The sequence below is a fragment of the Cydia fagiglandana genome, chromosome 24, assembly GCF_963556715.1.
Source record: "Cydia fagiglandana chromosome 24, ilCydFagi1.1, whole genome shotgun sequence".
NCBI classification, from domain to species: Eukaryota; Metazoa; Arthropoda; class Insecta; order Lepidoptera; family Tortricidae; genus Cydia; species Cydia fagiglandana.
This window is the reverse complement of record NC_085955.1, coordinates 5,925,580-5,941,159: the sequence shown is the minus strand read 5'-3', so window position 1 is coordinate 5,941,159 and position 15,580 is coordinate 5,925,580. Positions and strand designations below refer to the sequence as shown.

General features: G+C 35.9%; 3 long non-coding RNA genes across 3 annotated transcripts; 2 read left to right on the top strand and 1 right to left on the bottom strand.

Annotated features, from left to right (window-relative positions):
* The first annotated feature begins 467 nt into the window (after positions 1–467).
* LOC134676343 (uncharacterized) lies at positions 468–3,177 on the top strand. Its single transcript, XR_010099917.1, has 2 exons — positions 468–1,732; positions 2,041–3,177. It is a non-coding gene; the product is annotated as an uncharacterized LOC134676343 (long non-coding RNA).
* A 176-nt stretch (positions 3,178–3,353) lies between these two features.
* LOC134676491 (uncharacterized) lies at positions 3,354–4,106 on the bottom strand. The gene is made up of 2 exons (XR_010099945.1): positions 3,909–4,106; positions 3,354–3,771 (listed from the first exon to the last, which is right to left on the bottom strand). It is a non-coding gene; the product is annotated as an uncharacterized LOC134676491 (long non-coding RNA).
* Positions 4,107–4,331: 225 nt separating this feature from the next.
* LOC134676209 (uncharacterized) lies at positions 4,332–5,130 on the top strand. Its single transcript, XR_010099889.1, has 2 exons — positions 4,332–4,575; positions 4,713–5,130. It is a non-coding gene; the product is annotated as an uncharacterized LOC134676209 (long non-coding RNA).
* Positions 5,131–15,580: the final 10,450 nt, after the last annotated feature.

Sequence of the window (15,580 nt, the reverse complement as noted above, 5' to 3'; positions counted from 1 at the left end):
ATATTTATAAGTACGAGTAAAGAAAGAGTGGTAACTCCGTACATCAGTTTTCTTCCAAAACGCAGGGTTGCCAACTCCAATTTTTTTTTACCCCTGAGCTCAACTTAAAAACCCCTAAAACTGTACTATTATTTTGGAAAACCCACTAAATAAAAAATAAAAGAAATTAGGTATTATAGATTTTCCAAATTTAGAACATTATTATGATTTTCAACCGGTTCGACATTTTAATGATCATACATATGAACGTTATACATAGATGGTCAAGAAAATCTTGTCAGTAGAAAAAGGCGCGAAATTCTAATTTTCTATGAGACGATACCCCTTCACGCCTACATTTTTTCAAATTTGCCGCACTTTTCTACTCTAAAAAAACCACTAAAAATATTTTGCCCCTAAAAAAAACCCTAGCTGGTTTATTTCCCCTAAATTTAGTGGTAAAACCACTAAGTTGGCATCCCTGCCAAAACGCGAGTTATTTCGTAGCCGATATCATAGATTAGTATATGTTATTAACTGTAAGTCGACATCTAACGTCAAGTAATGGAACTATCAGGGGGCCTAGCCAAAACGCATTTCGAAAAAAGATATCGCTAACGAATCGATAAAAAATGTATGGGAATGACAGGTACCGTAGATGAGTTTGTCGAAAAATATTAACGAATACAAAAATGTTAGCCAAGTTGCAATGTTGTAACGAAACGCAAAACTTTCGTTACTGGAATTCGATATCTGTCATACATTGCCTAGCCGAGTGACACTTTTGACATGCGAAATCGAATCGTTATCGCCTCCTAGGTGTCGATACGTAGCGAGAGCTATCCCCTTGCAGATAACTTATCGAAGCACAAGAAAATGCCGTATAATAGTGTTTGTAAATTAGAATTTGTAGTAAAAAGCATACTTTAACATTATTGTGGGCGGCGAACAACGCGGAAGTCTCGCTTAGACGCAGGCGCCGTCTGAAAAATCGCCTATTGGAACTGCTTAGGAAAGGACTGCCCTTAGCTGGTGGCTGGTGGCTTTATGCTACGGGGTCAGATCAAAGGATAGTGGGCCGTACGCAGCATTTCACCCAAAGGATCCAATGTGACCGAGGCGCTGAATATCTACCTATCTATATTGACAGTGTCATGGAAAAATGGATTATGCACCCACAAATGCAACACGAAACAACGTCCCTGCAAAGGTAAGAGTGAGCCAATAACTTATCCCCACATACCTAATAAGTATATAAAATATGTAATTGATGCTAAAATAACTTCTTATGTGTTCCTGTTACGTCTTCAAATATAAACCGATGAATGGTGTAGATTAAATTTGGTACCCATATGCACACAGGCAAGCACTTGTTTCTCAATAGGAAAGTGAATTGATTGTGTAAAGGCAAAGGTATATAGGTAAAGGCTTTACAAATATAGATAAAGACTCGGGAACAAATGTTCTTCACACAAATAAATGCCCTTCCCGGGAAGCAAAACCATAACCTTCATAGGCAAGGTCACTAACGACTAGCAATATTGTAGTGTCATCCCATTTTCTTAAATTGATTTGAAAGAGACGAGACTACAGTGTTGCTACTTTTTGATTTCTACAATTTCTTGTCGAACTGTACAGTAAGCTCAAGAAGACTTGTGTTGTGGGTACTTAGGGTACTTAGATAACTATATATAGATGGTCAAACCAATTTGTCACTCAGTAAGAACCAGGAAAACTATACTCATACTTTTGGGTGTATAATAAAAATTCCTTCTTTCATAACAGCAATATATTTCTTGATCACAATATTCCGTTACAGTTCAATCTCCAATCCTCTCACTTCACAATCGTCCTCCCTTCACCTCTGCCCGTAACCGAATGCCCGTTAACCGCCATGCCAGTCGTCTTTTATTCTTTCTTCCAACTACCTTCTATTTACAAAGGTCAACTATCAATCACGTTACTTTTAAATTTATTAAATTATAGATTACCAATGATTATTCAACTCTTTATTTCATTAAATCTGTTTCTAATAATTAGTAATTTTAATGAATCTTACAGGTGCTAGTACTAGTATATGACAAAGCTAGTATGATTCTCTCTGTCTTTGTTTGAAATGAGACAGTCCTTTGACAAACTATACTTAAATACATAGACAACACCCATGACTCAGGTACAAAATATCTGTGCTCATTACACAAACAAATTTCCTTACCGGGGATTCAAACTCAGGATTAATATCAGATTAACCGGCAGGGTCACTAGTCACTACCCACTAGGCCAGACCGGCTGTTGTTATGCATATAAATTATCAACCATATTAATGAAACTTTTCATATTATGAAACATATTGTATATGACTTCTTTTGGCAGGCGCAGGTACAGTCAGCTGCAGAGAAATGGTACCACTCCTGCATACAAACTTCTATGTAGCGGTGGTACCTTTTCTCTGCAGCTGACTGTACCTACACACTATATAAAAATATATGTACTTACACAAAACATTTAGTTTTTTTTTGTCATATGACTGGTAGAGAATAGATAAATATTATAACCAAATGTTACAGAGTTTTTTGAAAAACTAAGCATTCATTTTGTTTCAGGTGACTTGGATATTCATTGCAGCCTTGACATATTTATGGTGCTCCAAAGCCAGGGTCAAGGGAAGAAACTATGACACATGTACAACCACAAAAATATATTGAGTGTTGTTTTACTATTTTAAAACACTACATAATATATGTGCAAACAAGAAAAGAATGCTTGGCTACTGATTTTATGCTGCCGGCAAAAAATACCTGCTGTATCTTTCATTAATAGATTTCCAATAAAATAAATTAACTTTTAACCCAATCATTGTTTCATTCATTTATTTATGGTGGTTACCACCTTAACCTTTGGTATGCTTAGGAGCAGATCTGCTCCCATGTACTTACCTATATTCAACTTTAAAAAATGCATTAATTTTGACGACCGGTCTGACCTAGTGGGTAGTGACCCTGCCTGCTAAGCCGATGGTCCTAGGTTCGAATCCCAGTAAGGGCATTTATTTGTGTGGTGAACACTAATATTTGTTCCTGAGTCATGGGTGTTTTCTATGTATATAAGTATGTATTTATCTATATAAGTATGTGTCGTTGCCTAGCACCCATAGTACAAGCTTTGCTTAGTTTGGGGCTAGGTTGATCTGTGTAAGATGTCCCCAATATTTATTTATTTATTTTATTTTATTTTATTATGATTGATATATAAATTACAAATTGTTGACAGGAGCATACAAAAGGTTAAATATGAATAGCCAGTAGCTTAGCGGGTGAGATTCCCTTCCCAAATTTCCATTCAAAGCAAAGATGGTAGGTAATTAAAAAATAATATTAAGTAATAATATGATTTATTGGTTTTGGTTTCACAGGCAGCTTTTATCTTATCTAATGCATAACATCTATGTATTCAATGTTCGCTTGACTTTTGTTAATTTCGAAAATGTTTGAAGTCTATGAAGTAAATGAGTTCACTGAGGTTACACTGATTCGGGCAAACCTGTTCACAATTTCACTTCACGGTTTGAATCATTACTAACACTTAAAGTATTGTCTCTTCTGGTCAAGTAAGCCAGCAGTGCACGTCCTTAGCACTGGTAACTGCCATGAAGGCGTCATTGCAGCGGCAGCTTTGACTGTTCGTGCCAACTTGGCGAGGACTTCTCAGCGTGGAAGAAGAGCCCGCGGAGCCCGCTCTTGCCCGCTCTGGCTGCGCCGCCGCCTTGATTGGGGCTGCGGTGACGACGGCTGTCTGAAATTGTTAAACTCAGGTCAAAATTATATGCAATTAACAACGCACTCTTCAACTATTACACTATATAGAGTTATTTTATCACGAAATTGTAATTAACTAAGTTAAACAAATGCCAAAATATTTCATTTGCTTACCGATAAAACAATTATTTTCTCCAAAATTAGATTCGCTGTTCACTTGACACTCTTGACAGCTGACGTTTCTTGACAGTTTTGAACGAGAACCACAGACTAAAATTAATTTTTATCGACTTGGCCCGTCGAATATGCGATAACTAAAAAGATTGCCTCTTGGCTAGGTTATTATAAACATTATCGACCAGTCGCTCGCGAACGTAGAGATCGAATCGATACGGAGCGAATGTAATTTGGCTACGGGCCGTACCGCTACTTGATACCGTGTCATAAGTTTCGCTACTGACGAAAAATGTACTACTAAAACAATTTACAACTAATATTATAAGCAGAAGGAGTTGAAAATTGAGTTCCGGTTAATCCGGTTGTAATATTAGTTTTCGTTCGCCGCGACATCTATTGTCAACTATTAGCAGTACTGGGCCCGTAGCCAAATTACATTCGCTCCGTATCGATTCGATCTCTACGTTCGCGAGCGACTGGTCGATAATGTTTATAATAACCTAGCCAAGAGGCAATCTTTTTAGTTATCGCATATTCGACGGGCCAAGTCGATAAAAATTAATTTTAGTCTGTGGTTCTCGTTCAAAACTGTCAAGAAACGTCAGCTGTCAAGAGTGTCAAGTGAACAGCGAATCTAATTTTGGAGAAAATAATTGTTTTATCGGTAAGCAAATGAAATATTTTGGCATTTGTTTAACTTAGTTAATTACAATTTCGTGATAAAATAACTCTATATAGTGTAATAGTTGAAGAGTGCGTTGTTAATTGCATATAATTTTGACCTGAGTTTAACAATTTCAGACAGCCGTCGTCACCGCAGCCCCAATCAAGGCGGCGGCGCAGCCAGAGCGGGCAAGAGCGGGCTCCGCGGGCTCTTCTTCCACGCTGAGAAGTCCTCGCCAAGTTGGCACGAACAGTCAAAGCTGCCGCTGCAATGACGCCTTCATGGCAGTTACCAGTGCTAAGGACGTGCACTGCTGGCTTACTTGACCAGAAGAGACAATACTTTAAGTGTTAGTAATGATTCAAACCGTGAAGTGAAATTGTGAACAGGTTTGCCCGAATCAGTGTAACCTCAGTGAACTCATTTACTTCATAGACTTCAAACATTTTCGAAATTAACAAAAGTCAAGCGAACATTGAATACATAGATGTTATGCATTAGATAAGATAAAAGCTGCCTGTGAAACCAAAACCAATAAATCATATTATTACTTAATATTATTTTTTAATTACCTACCATCTTTGCTTTGAATGGAAATTTGGGAAGGGAATCTCACCCGCTAAGCTACTGGCTATTCATATTTAACCTTTTGTATGCTCTTGTCAACAATTTGTAATTTATATATCAATCATAATTAAATAAAATAAAATAAATAAATAAATATTGGGGACATCTTACACAGATCAACCTAGCCCCAAACTAAGCAAAGCTTGTACTATGGGTGCTAGGCAACGACACATACTTATATAGATAAATACATACTTATATACATAGAAAACACCCATGACTCAGGAACAAATATTAGTGTTCACCACACAAATAAATGCCCTTACTGGGATTCGAACCTAGGACCATCGGCTTAGCAGGCAGGGTCACTACCCACTAGGTCAGACCGGTCGTCAAAATTAATGCATTTTTTAAAGTTGAATATAGGTAAGTACATGGGAGCAGATCTGCTCCTAAGCATACCAAAGGTTAAGGTGGTAACCACCATAAATAAATGAATGAAACAATGATTGGGTTAAAAGTTAATTTATTTTATTGGAAATCTATTAATGAAAGATACAGCAGGTATTTTTTGCCGGCAGCATAAAATCAGTAGCCAAGCATTCTTTTCTTGTTTGCACATATATTATGTAGTGTTTTAAAATAGTAAAACAACACTCAATATATTTTTGTGGTTGTACATGTGTCATAGTTTCTTCCCTTGACCCTGGCTTTGGAGCACCATAAATATGTCAAGGCTGCAATGAATATCCAAGTCACCTGAAACAAAATGAATGCTTAGTTTTTCAAAAAACTCTGTAACATTTGGTTATAATATTTATCTATTCTCTACCAGTCATATGACAAAAAAAAACTAAATGTTTTGTGTAAGTACATATATTTTTATATAGTGTGTAGGTACAGTCAGCTGCAGAGAAAAGGTACCACCGCTACATAGAAGTTTGTATGCAGGAGTGGTACCATTTCTCTGCAGCTGACTGTACCTGCGCCTGCCAAAAGAAGTCATATACAATATGTTTCATAATATGAAAAGTTTCATTAATATGGTTGATAATTTATATGCATAACAACAGCCGGTCTGGCCTAGTGGGTAGTGACTAGTGACCCTGCCGGTTAATCTGATATTAATCCTGAGTTTGAATCCCCGGTAAGGAAATTTGTTTGTGTAATGAGCACAGATATTTTGTACCTGAGTCATGGGTGTTGTCTATGTATTTAAGTATAGTTTGTCAAAGGACTGTCTCATTTCAAACAAAGACAGAGAGAATCATACTAGCTTTGTCATATACTAGTACTAGCACCCAAAAGTATGAGTATAGTTTTCCTGGTTCTTACTGAGTGACAAATTGGTTTGACCATCTATATATAGTTATCTAAGTACCCTAAGTACCCACAACACAAGTCTTCTTGAGCTTACTGTACAGTTCGACAAGAAATTGTAGAAATCAAAAAGTAGCAACACTGTAGTCTCGTCTCTTTCAAATCAATTTAAGAAAATGGGATGACACTACAATATTGCTAGTCGTTAGTGACCTTGCCTATGAAGGTTATGGTTTTGCTTCCCGGGAAGGGCATTTATTTGTGTGAAGAACATTTGTTCCCGAGTCTTTATCTATATTTGTAAAGCCTTTACCTATATACCTTTGCCTTTACACAATCAATTCACTTTCCTATTGAGAAACAAGTGCTTGCCTGTGTGCATATGGGTACCAAATTTAATCTACACCATTCATCGGTTTATATTTGAAGACGTAACAGGAACACATAAGAAGTTATTTTAGCATCAATTACATATTTTATATACTTATTAGGTATGTGGGGATAAGTTATTGGCTCACTCTTACCTTTGCAGGGACGTTGTTTCGTGTTGCATTTGTGGGTGCATAATCCATTTTTCCATGACACTGTCAATATAGATAGGTAGATATTCAGCGCCTCGGTCACATTGGATCCTTTGGGTGAAATGCTGCGTACGGCCCACTATCCTTTGATCTGACCCCGTAGCATAAAGCCACCAGCCACCAGCTAAGGGCAGTCCTTTCCTAAGCAGTTCCAATAGGCGATTTTTCAGACGGCGCCTGCGTCTAAGCGAGACTTCCGCGTTGTTCGCCGCCCACAATAATGTTAAAGTATGCTTTTTACTACAAATTCTAATTTACAAACACTATTATACGGCATTTTCTTGTGCTTCGATAAGTTATCTGCAAGGGGATAGCTCTCGCTACGTATCGACACCTAGGAGGCGATAACGATTCGATTTCGCATGTCAAAAGTGTCACTCGGCTAGGCAATGTATGACAGATATCGAATTCCAGGCCGCGTAGCCAAGATGCCGATCGCTTACGCTCCGTAGCGATCGAAACGCAACTGTCACTGTCGCACTAATATGGAAGAGTGATAGAGAGACATAATGGTTTTCGTTGTCGAAGCGATAGCGATTGTAACCTTGGCTAGGCTGGCTGTAACGAAAGTTTTGCGTTTCGTTACAACATTGCAACTTGGCTAACATTTTTGTATTCGTTAATATTTTTCGACAAACTCATCTACGGTACCTGTCATTCCCATACATTTTTTATCGATTCGTTAGCGATATCTTTTTTCGAAATGCGTTTTGGCTAGGCCCCCTGATTATGTCCGCTAGGTACGAAAAAACTCGCGTTTTGGCACAGAATAAATAATAGTACTAGATACAGAAGATTCACTCTCTAACAAAACGCGTGTGTTACGATTAGGACAGATATATATGTCCGCTAAGTACATTCTTCCGTCCATAAGTTTTGTTCGATAAGTCGGTCCGTGAACATTGGCATATCTGTGTGATGTTTATTCGACGAACCGATAACATTGCACGTATCATGCGACAACGTTAGCAATGTCATTATGATATTCTCCGTAAACTAAGTACCGAAGCATCGGGGTTTTACAGAGGCAAATTGATAACCATTCGGCTTAATAGTTCATTCACTGCAAGTGCGAGCAACGCCATTTGCACCATCCCACTAACCCGGGGTTAATCGGTTATACCGTTAACCAAGTGTCAAATTGTACTGGTAACCATGGCACAGATTATATAATAGTTCTTACGAACAGATACTTATCTCTCAAACAAAACGCAAGTACGTACCGTTTTGATACCTACATAAAAATACAATGGAGTGACCTTCAACGCGCCGCTCCCCGCACCGCGCGCACCGGCACAACGCTAGGGTTGCTGACGCTTAGAAATGATAAATAAATACCTACTTAAACAGCGGAGTGAAATAAAAGGAAAGCTAAATCTTAAATTATACCTAATATTCCAATTATGCACCGGAAGCGTCTAGGAGCGGCAGCAATGTTTAGTTAGTAACTTGTGTGTGTTTAGTTTGTAAGTATGACTAACTGTATGTATGTTTTGATATAAATACTTTAATAAATAAAGAATATGATTATGCGTTAGTGTTTGCGAAATAGTGATTTTAAAAGGTCATATGTCCCTGTAGTAACCGCAGCGTTTACGCCGTTTTATAAACCGCGCAATAATCCCAGCAAGAATTAGTTTTAAAACTTCGTGTAAGTAATTTAAAACCAAATAGAGATTAATGTTACACAATGAAGAAAAATAATAGAAACCCCATGAATGGATTACTAATATGTTGCATAAAATTTATTGTCATATTTTACTTTCGCATAGCAACCCTTGGCAGAATCATCATTTCGCAGTATTACTTTTTGCATAAGTTTCATGGCATACTGTTGTTTCGCACAATTTTGTAAAGCAGAATAATGCAATGGCATAATCTGAATTTGAAGAATAATACTATAATCGAATAATTGTTTTGCCGAAAATTGCGTCGCATAATTGGAAATTAAACGAACTTACCTGTAAGTGAAGTTCTATTTCAATTATATTAGCTGCACAAACTTCGAAATGATAAATATTAACTATGTAGTACGCGCTTATCATTCAACCTATTCCACATGAAAGTTACAGAGAGGTAAAACCAAAATTAAAAATATGTATGATTTATGAACGCAACTCCAACGCTGAACGGTTCCCGCGCCGTCATCTGTCACGCTCACGTCATTTAGTTTAGAGTAACAAGCCAAGACATAACACTTTCACTGCCAGTAGCCCGCTAGAGTTCTCTATTCTTAGGTACTTATCGCTACAAAGCGGAAAAACATATGGTATCCGCTATACTTGTAGCTCACGCTGGCAGTGAATATGCCAATAGATGGAACAACTTGGCCTCCAATTCAGCAAAGCCAATATTATCATAACTTTGACAGGGATTATAGGTACACGAATCCCTGGTTGTCTCAGGACAACGTGGGTACTGGGTGGGATGGGTTATCATTTCGAAGTTTGTGCAGCTAATATAATTGAAATAGAACTTCACTTACAGGTAAGTTCGTTTAATTTCCAATTATTATTACGCTGCACAAACTTCTTCAATGATAAATATTAACTATGTAGATGTTTAGAGATAAGTACTTATTCAAAGTTTGTTTTGGCTTTGTATTGCAACAATGAAATCATTGATTAACAATGATTATGATTTCATTTTAAATTAGGTACCTTTTTAGTTACTTATCATTAACTATTTTCAAAATATATGTATATTTAGTTTATAACATTATTTAGAGATCTAGTGATATCATTTCATCAACTGTCTATCGTCAGTATAGTTAGATAGTTGAAACAAAAATAATTTAATCCTTATTAATAGGTGTATTTCATTTATACCACCAAATACCACATATAAACTTAATTATTATAGGAATATCAAAGAAATCAAAGGATAGCATGAGATGCAATTATTAACGAATACAACAACTACAAGCAACTCTTGACAGTGTGTTGCAGGTTACAACTTTTAGTAACACTTATTTTCTCATTTATCATAGTAAGGATTTACTAAAATTATTGGATAGAACCATGACTATGAAATTGAGAAAATCATTATAAGAATCACTCCACCTTGATGTTTTTCTTCCACCAATATTAACTCCTAAACGATTTACAGTTGACACCAGCACAAAACAGGCTAAATAGATGGTGAAAATAAAATTATACTTATCAATACAAGTCTTTAAGAGTTGACTTAGTCCCTCTACAAATCATTAGGGAAGTGATTTTTTCATGATTTTGAGGGCAATAAATAATCACTAACAAGTTAATAACTACCATCACGAATATTATTGTTTGTTATTTATATAGGTACAGGCAATCAATGTTTTACACCTCATCCAATTTAAAATTAGTGCTTTCCCTGAAAAAAAATAATACTATGGATAGCAAGGGTTGCTGAAATTTATCAATCAGAATAACAGTAAAGTTTGATATTTTATCAAGGACAGGGTTTGCACGTTGTGCACAATCACAACAGCTAATAAAAGTGATATAATAATGTTTTGCTTTTTCTTAATCCTGTAATGAATGATTTTCATTAGTTGGTGACATTGTTAATAAATAATTTAAGACCGATTAAGGGTACCTAGGTCACACTTTAAGGTTGAGTTTGGTTTAATCGAAAAAACGTTCTTCATAAAGTGTTCAATTCTGTCTGTGTTTTGAGGAGAGCTTATTCCCCAATAAAAGCACACGAGCAGATTTACAATTATTTACACATCTATACCTAGCTCCCTCATTACATAAGTAATGCTATTAAAACGGCAAGCACTTCTGGAACAGATGCCATAAAATAATGAATGTAATTATTTTTACATAACATACACTAGTATTTCAAGTGTGTGTGCTTGACGGTGTTGGGCGCAAGGGATTACACCGCACTGTACTCCTTTCTCCCCTTCCTCTTCTCCTTCAGTGATGGCTGATGGCACTTCCTGGATAACACTGGGGTAACCAGGATAATACGCTGTTGAAACTTGAAACCAGTTAATAAAATGTTTTTATAAATGAGAGCTGGGGCGCAAATCTATACAATTATATGTACATATGCGTATAAATATTTTGTAAACTGGGCAATTCCAATGACCGTGCCTTGATGCTTTCTACTTTTCCTAAAACTTTAAGACCTTAGATTTCGTTTCAATTGGAAGGAAAACATAGATAAAATATTTTTTGCAAAAGCATCTACTTATGTAGAAAAAACATCTGGGTTACTTCACCAGGATATTTGTATAATAACCAATAACTCGGTAGGTACTATATAGATTTCTAAAATGTTGTAAGAAATTTCAAATTTAATTTGGGTTAAATCTGAAATCTTACACTATTTTCATTCAATCAGCTTATGACACAGCACATATATCATTTAAGTAAAATATTGTAATGTTTCTTTTCACACCACTGCCTAATGTTCCTAGACATAAAAATACTGTATTTCATTTCACCAGTTTGTAAATAAACTATGTATGAAATGTAATTGCGATAGCTGTGTTGTCTTCTCTCAGATGTATCTCAGTCTGGTAAACCGGAAATGAGGGTCTTCAAACATAAACAAGACCACCATAGGCTGAACAAAATTAATGTAATGCATTCTATTAGGCTCATTTCATAATTTCCACACGGGTGTAAGTATTACTGAAAGTGATTAACATTCTGCAAAAAATATATATTTATAACCCTTTATTTTAATTAGCCACCAAATTATGTCACACTAGGTGATATATTGGAATTGTATTTCTTTAAAATATACGAAATTCAGTATAGGTAAGTAAGTACTTTTATCTTTTCAGCTCTTTAAATACACACATAACCATATTCATTAGCCAAACTTGTAGGTATCGGTACAAACAACCCATTTATATGAGCAAAGTTCATTAAAAATAATGACAATGAGACTAATATATAAAGGACTTGTTCTGTTTTATTTAAGTTTGTATTTTTTCCTATCGGCTAAAGAAATAATTCTAGTATTACCCAGCTCTCTAAGGTAAGTACTAAGGAGCTAGTTTCATTTATAGCTCCATATAGGTAATGGTATCAAGACTAATTAAGTGTATCTTGTATAGGTATGCACCTACATCGTATAAACATTTAAAAATGAGCTTCAACAATTGATATATAATCTAAACAATTGCTCATTGTGTGACCTCTAGATCTTAGACACTTCATGGAAGGTCTGACACATATAGACACCTAGTCTAATAAATGGACTTATGTCATTACTTCATTAGTTTCATAACAGTTCCAATTCCCTGTTGACTTAAATTGGTTAGTTGCAATAAATTTACTTGTCTTAAATATATAGGTAATAAATAAATATTTAAATTGACTTAAATATTTAAGTCAATATTAAACTGTATAAAGTTTACCTACATTATTATATAAGAACATCATAGGCATATACACACATTATATATCACAGTCACCTAGTTTTCTAGTATTTGACTATCAATTTCACAGAAGTGATCATATTTCGGGATACCTGTAGGTATTGGCACAGACAAAAAATTGAATTTTGTATGACGAAATCCTTGTAAATATGATGTCACTGCAATTAAATAAGTGTATTTAAATAAACCACAGCTTATGAGAATTTGTTCTAAATGGACACAGGCTGTTGTAATGTCACTTGAGTGCGACCACATTATGACTGCAGAGAAGAAAGTGCTGCTTTTTGACCAGGGTTTTTGTCTGTTGTAATGTTAAATTAATACTTAATTATATGAAACAAATACAAGTAGCAGCAAAAACATACATTGAAAAATATGATTGATAATTAAGGCCTTGAAGTTGAAGTATCGGGCCGTAAGCCATTAGTTTTTCTGCTAGATATTCTTATATCACTTGTTGACAGCATGTTTTTAAAGAATCTCTAATGCCATTTATTTTGCTTTAGTATTTAAAGGACTGCTGCCTTAGCAAAGATTCTCAGTGATGATCATCACTCAAAATAAAGTCAGTCACTTAAAAGCGACACCAGGTTGTCATAGCCGGTTACAGCACAAAATTGATTGAGAGCTAAATCATCACAGTTAGCAACCAGGAAACTTTATTTTGTTTCATTTCAATACTTAGCCTTGTTCCTTACTGACAAGAATCTCACCAGCGGCAGTTTAAGTTACTGGGTTCATCTTCAGAGCACCAATAAAATTTTACAGCGCAGATTATTTTTGCATAATCTTGTTTGGGTCATACTGGTTTTGTAATGTTTTTAATTATATATCTGAAAACAAACAACGAGGTTGTCCTATTAGGATTTTTCCATATCCAAATTTCTGCTGCCTCCGTCCCACAATGTCAAGATTTACTCGCTTAATTCTTTGCTTGCTGAAATAAGAATAAATGTTTTAATTCACCTACTTGAGGATGAGTATATATGAAGAGATGGCCTATTTGGCATACCACATTGATTAACTCATGGGGTTAAGAGCTGTGTCTAGTCTAACACGCCACAAAACCCAGTTCTAGCAAGACTTGTGGCCTTAAGTCCACTGCCATTGGCAGGTAGGACATGAGCAATATCTCAGTGCTGTTAGTAAGGAATATGACAACACCACAATGTCCCAAGGATACTGGCAGTGAACGCACCTAATATTAGTATGTGAATGATTTGCCGAGTGCAAATATCATCAGAGATACCTAGGTTAGTACTCCAAAAACTTAGCATAGCCATTTTGCAAACAGATGCACCTAAATTAGTGCTCCAAAATGCAGTGCACAGCTCAGTCACCATGTGCAGTTAGCATACAGGCACACCTAGTATAGTGGCCCAGAATGCACAGTGCATGGCACAATTGGCACAACCACCTTGTGCAGTTAGCAGACAGATGCACCTAGCATAGTGCTCCAGAATGCAGTGCACAGCTCAGTCACCATGTGCAGTTAGCAGACAGACGCACCTAGTATAGTGGCCCAGAATGCTTAGTGCATGGCACAACCACCATGTGCAGTTAGCAGATGCACCTAGCTAGAATAGTCGAAAATCATGAACAAATAAGCACTTGATATTTCTCCACTATATTTCTTACCTTTTTCTTTCCCTTTCGGAATTTTAGATATGTATTAAACATTCGGTCGCTGGCGAGCGAGGAGGCCATAGATTGCTTTTATACGCCACGCGAAAAATCGCTTTTTTCTCTACGCCGCTGGCTGAGATGGAGATGATAATGCAGACCTAAAATAAAAAGTAGGTACGTCCATGGCCTGCTAGATTCTTATTTTGATATCCGGGCATGGATGGCTATCCATGCTATCCACGAAACGACGCCGCCTTTGACCTTGATCGCGAAAGTAGCATTTCCTTCTTCAATCTTCTTGTATTTTCTTCCAATTTTGTAATTGGTCGGACTGTCGTACACTAATATTTAATTTTTTCACATATTAATTATGTATTTACTATTATTTTCTGATAAAAATGTTATATTTTATCAAGCTCTAATGGTTTAGGTTGACATGAATAAACACAATGACGTGAGCGTGACAGATGACGGCGCGGGAACCGTTCAGCGTTGGAGTTGCGTTCATAAATCATACATATTTTTAATTTTGGTTTTACCTCTCTGTAACTTTCATGTGGAATAGGTTGAATGATAAGCGCGTACTACATAGTTAATATTTATCATTGAAGAAGTTTGTGCAGCGTAATAATAATATGTACTTGGCATACTGTCTTTTCGCACAATTTCCTTAGGCAGAATAATTCATTGGCATACTGTTGATGAGAATAATATTTTGATGGATAGTTAGTTTTGAGGGGTGTGTAATGATCCGTATAACAATTTTTGATATATTTTCAAAATATATAACAACTTTTGATATAATTTCATGGTGTATAATCACTTAAGCGGTATAATGAACTTTTGATATAACAACAAAATAACTATTTTCATGGGATATAATGTTTAATCGATATAAAAGCTATTCGATATAACGTTTACTGGATATAATGAATATTTGTTATAAGTATTTATGGTATAATGTATTCAAATGTATAATAATAAGTTGAGGTTATAATAAAAAAAGTCGGTCGCAGTTCTACCTAACACTCCTCCTCGCTTCGCTCGTCGTCGTACCTACTTAACTGAGACCTGCCTTAAGTTCGAATACGTAGGTTGTTATAATAGTAGTAAATATTACAAATTATACCAGTACTACATTATGCCAACTGAGCGTTATATCGAACTTAATTATATACGCTGTTAATGTTAGATTAGAAGTTGTTATATTACAAGTTCATTATACTTGACGATAGTTAGACTCTTGAAGAATATACCATGTATTGTTATAGCAAAAGTGCATTATGTCCCTCAATCGTTATATCGACTAAAATATATCAAAAGTTGTTATATGGACCGTTACGCACCCTCTTTTGAGTAGGGGCCGCAGTTCTAACCAAACCTAACCTACAGTTCTGGCAACAATTTCTTTTGTGTAGGGGTCGCAATTGTAACCTAACCTAACCTATAGTTCTGGCAGCAATTCCTTTTATGTAGGGGTCGCAGTTCTAACCTAACTTAACCTGTAGTTCTGGCAGCAATTCCTTTT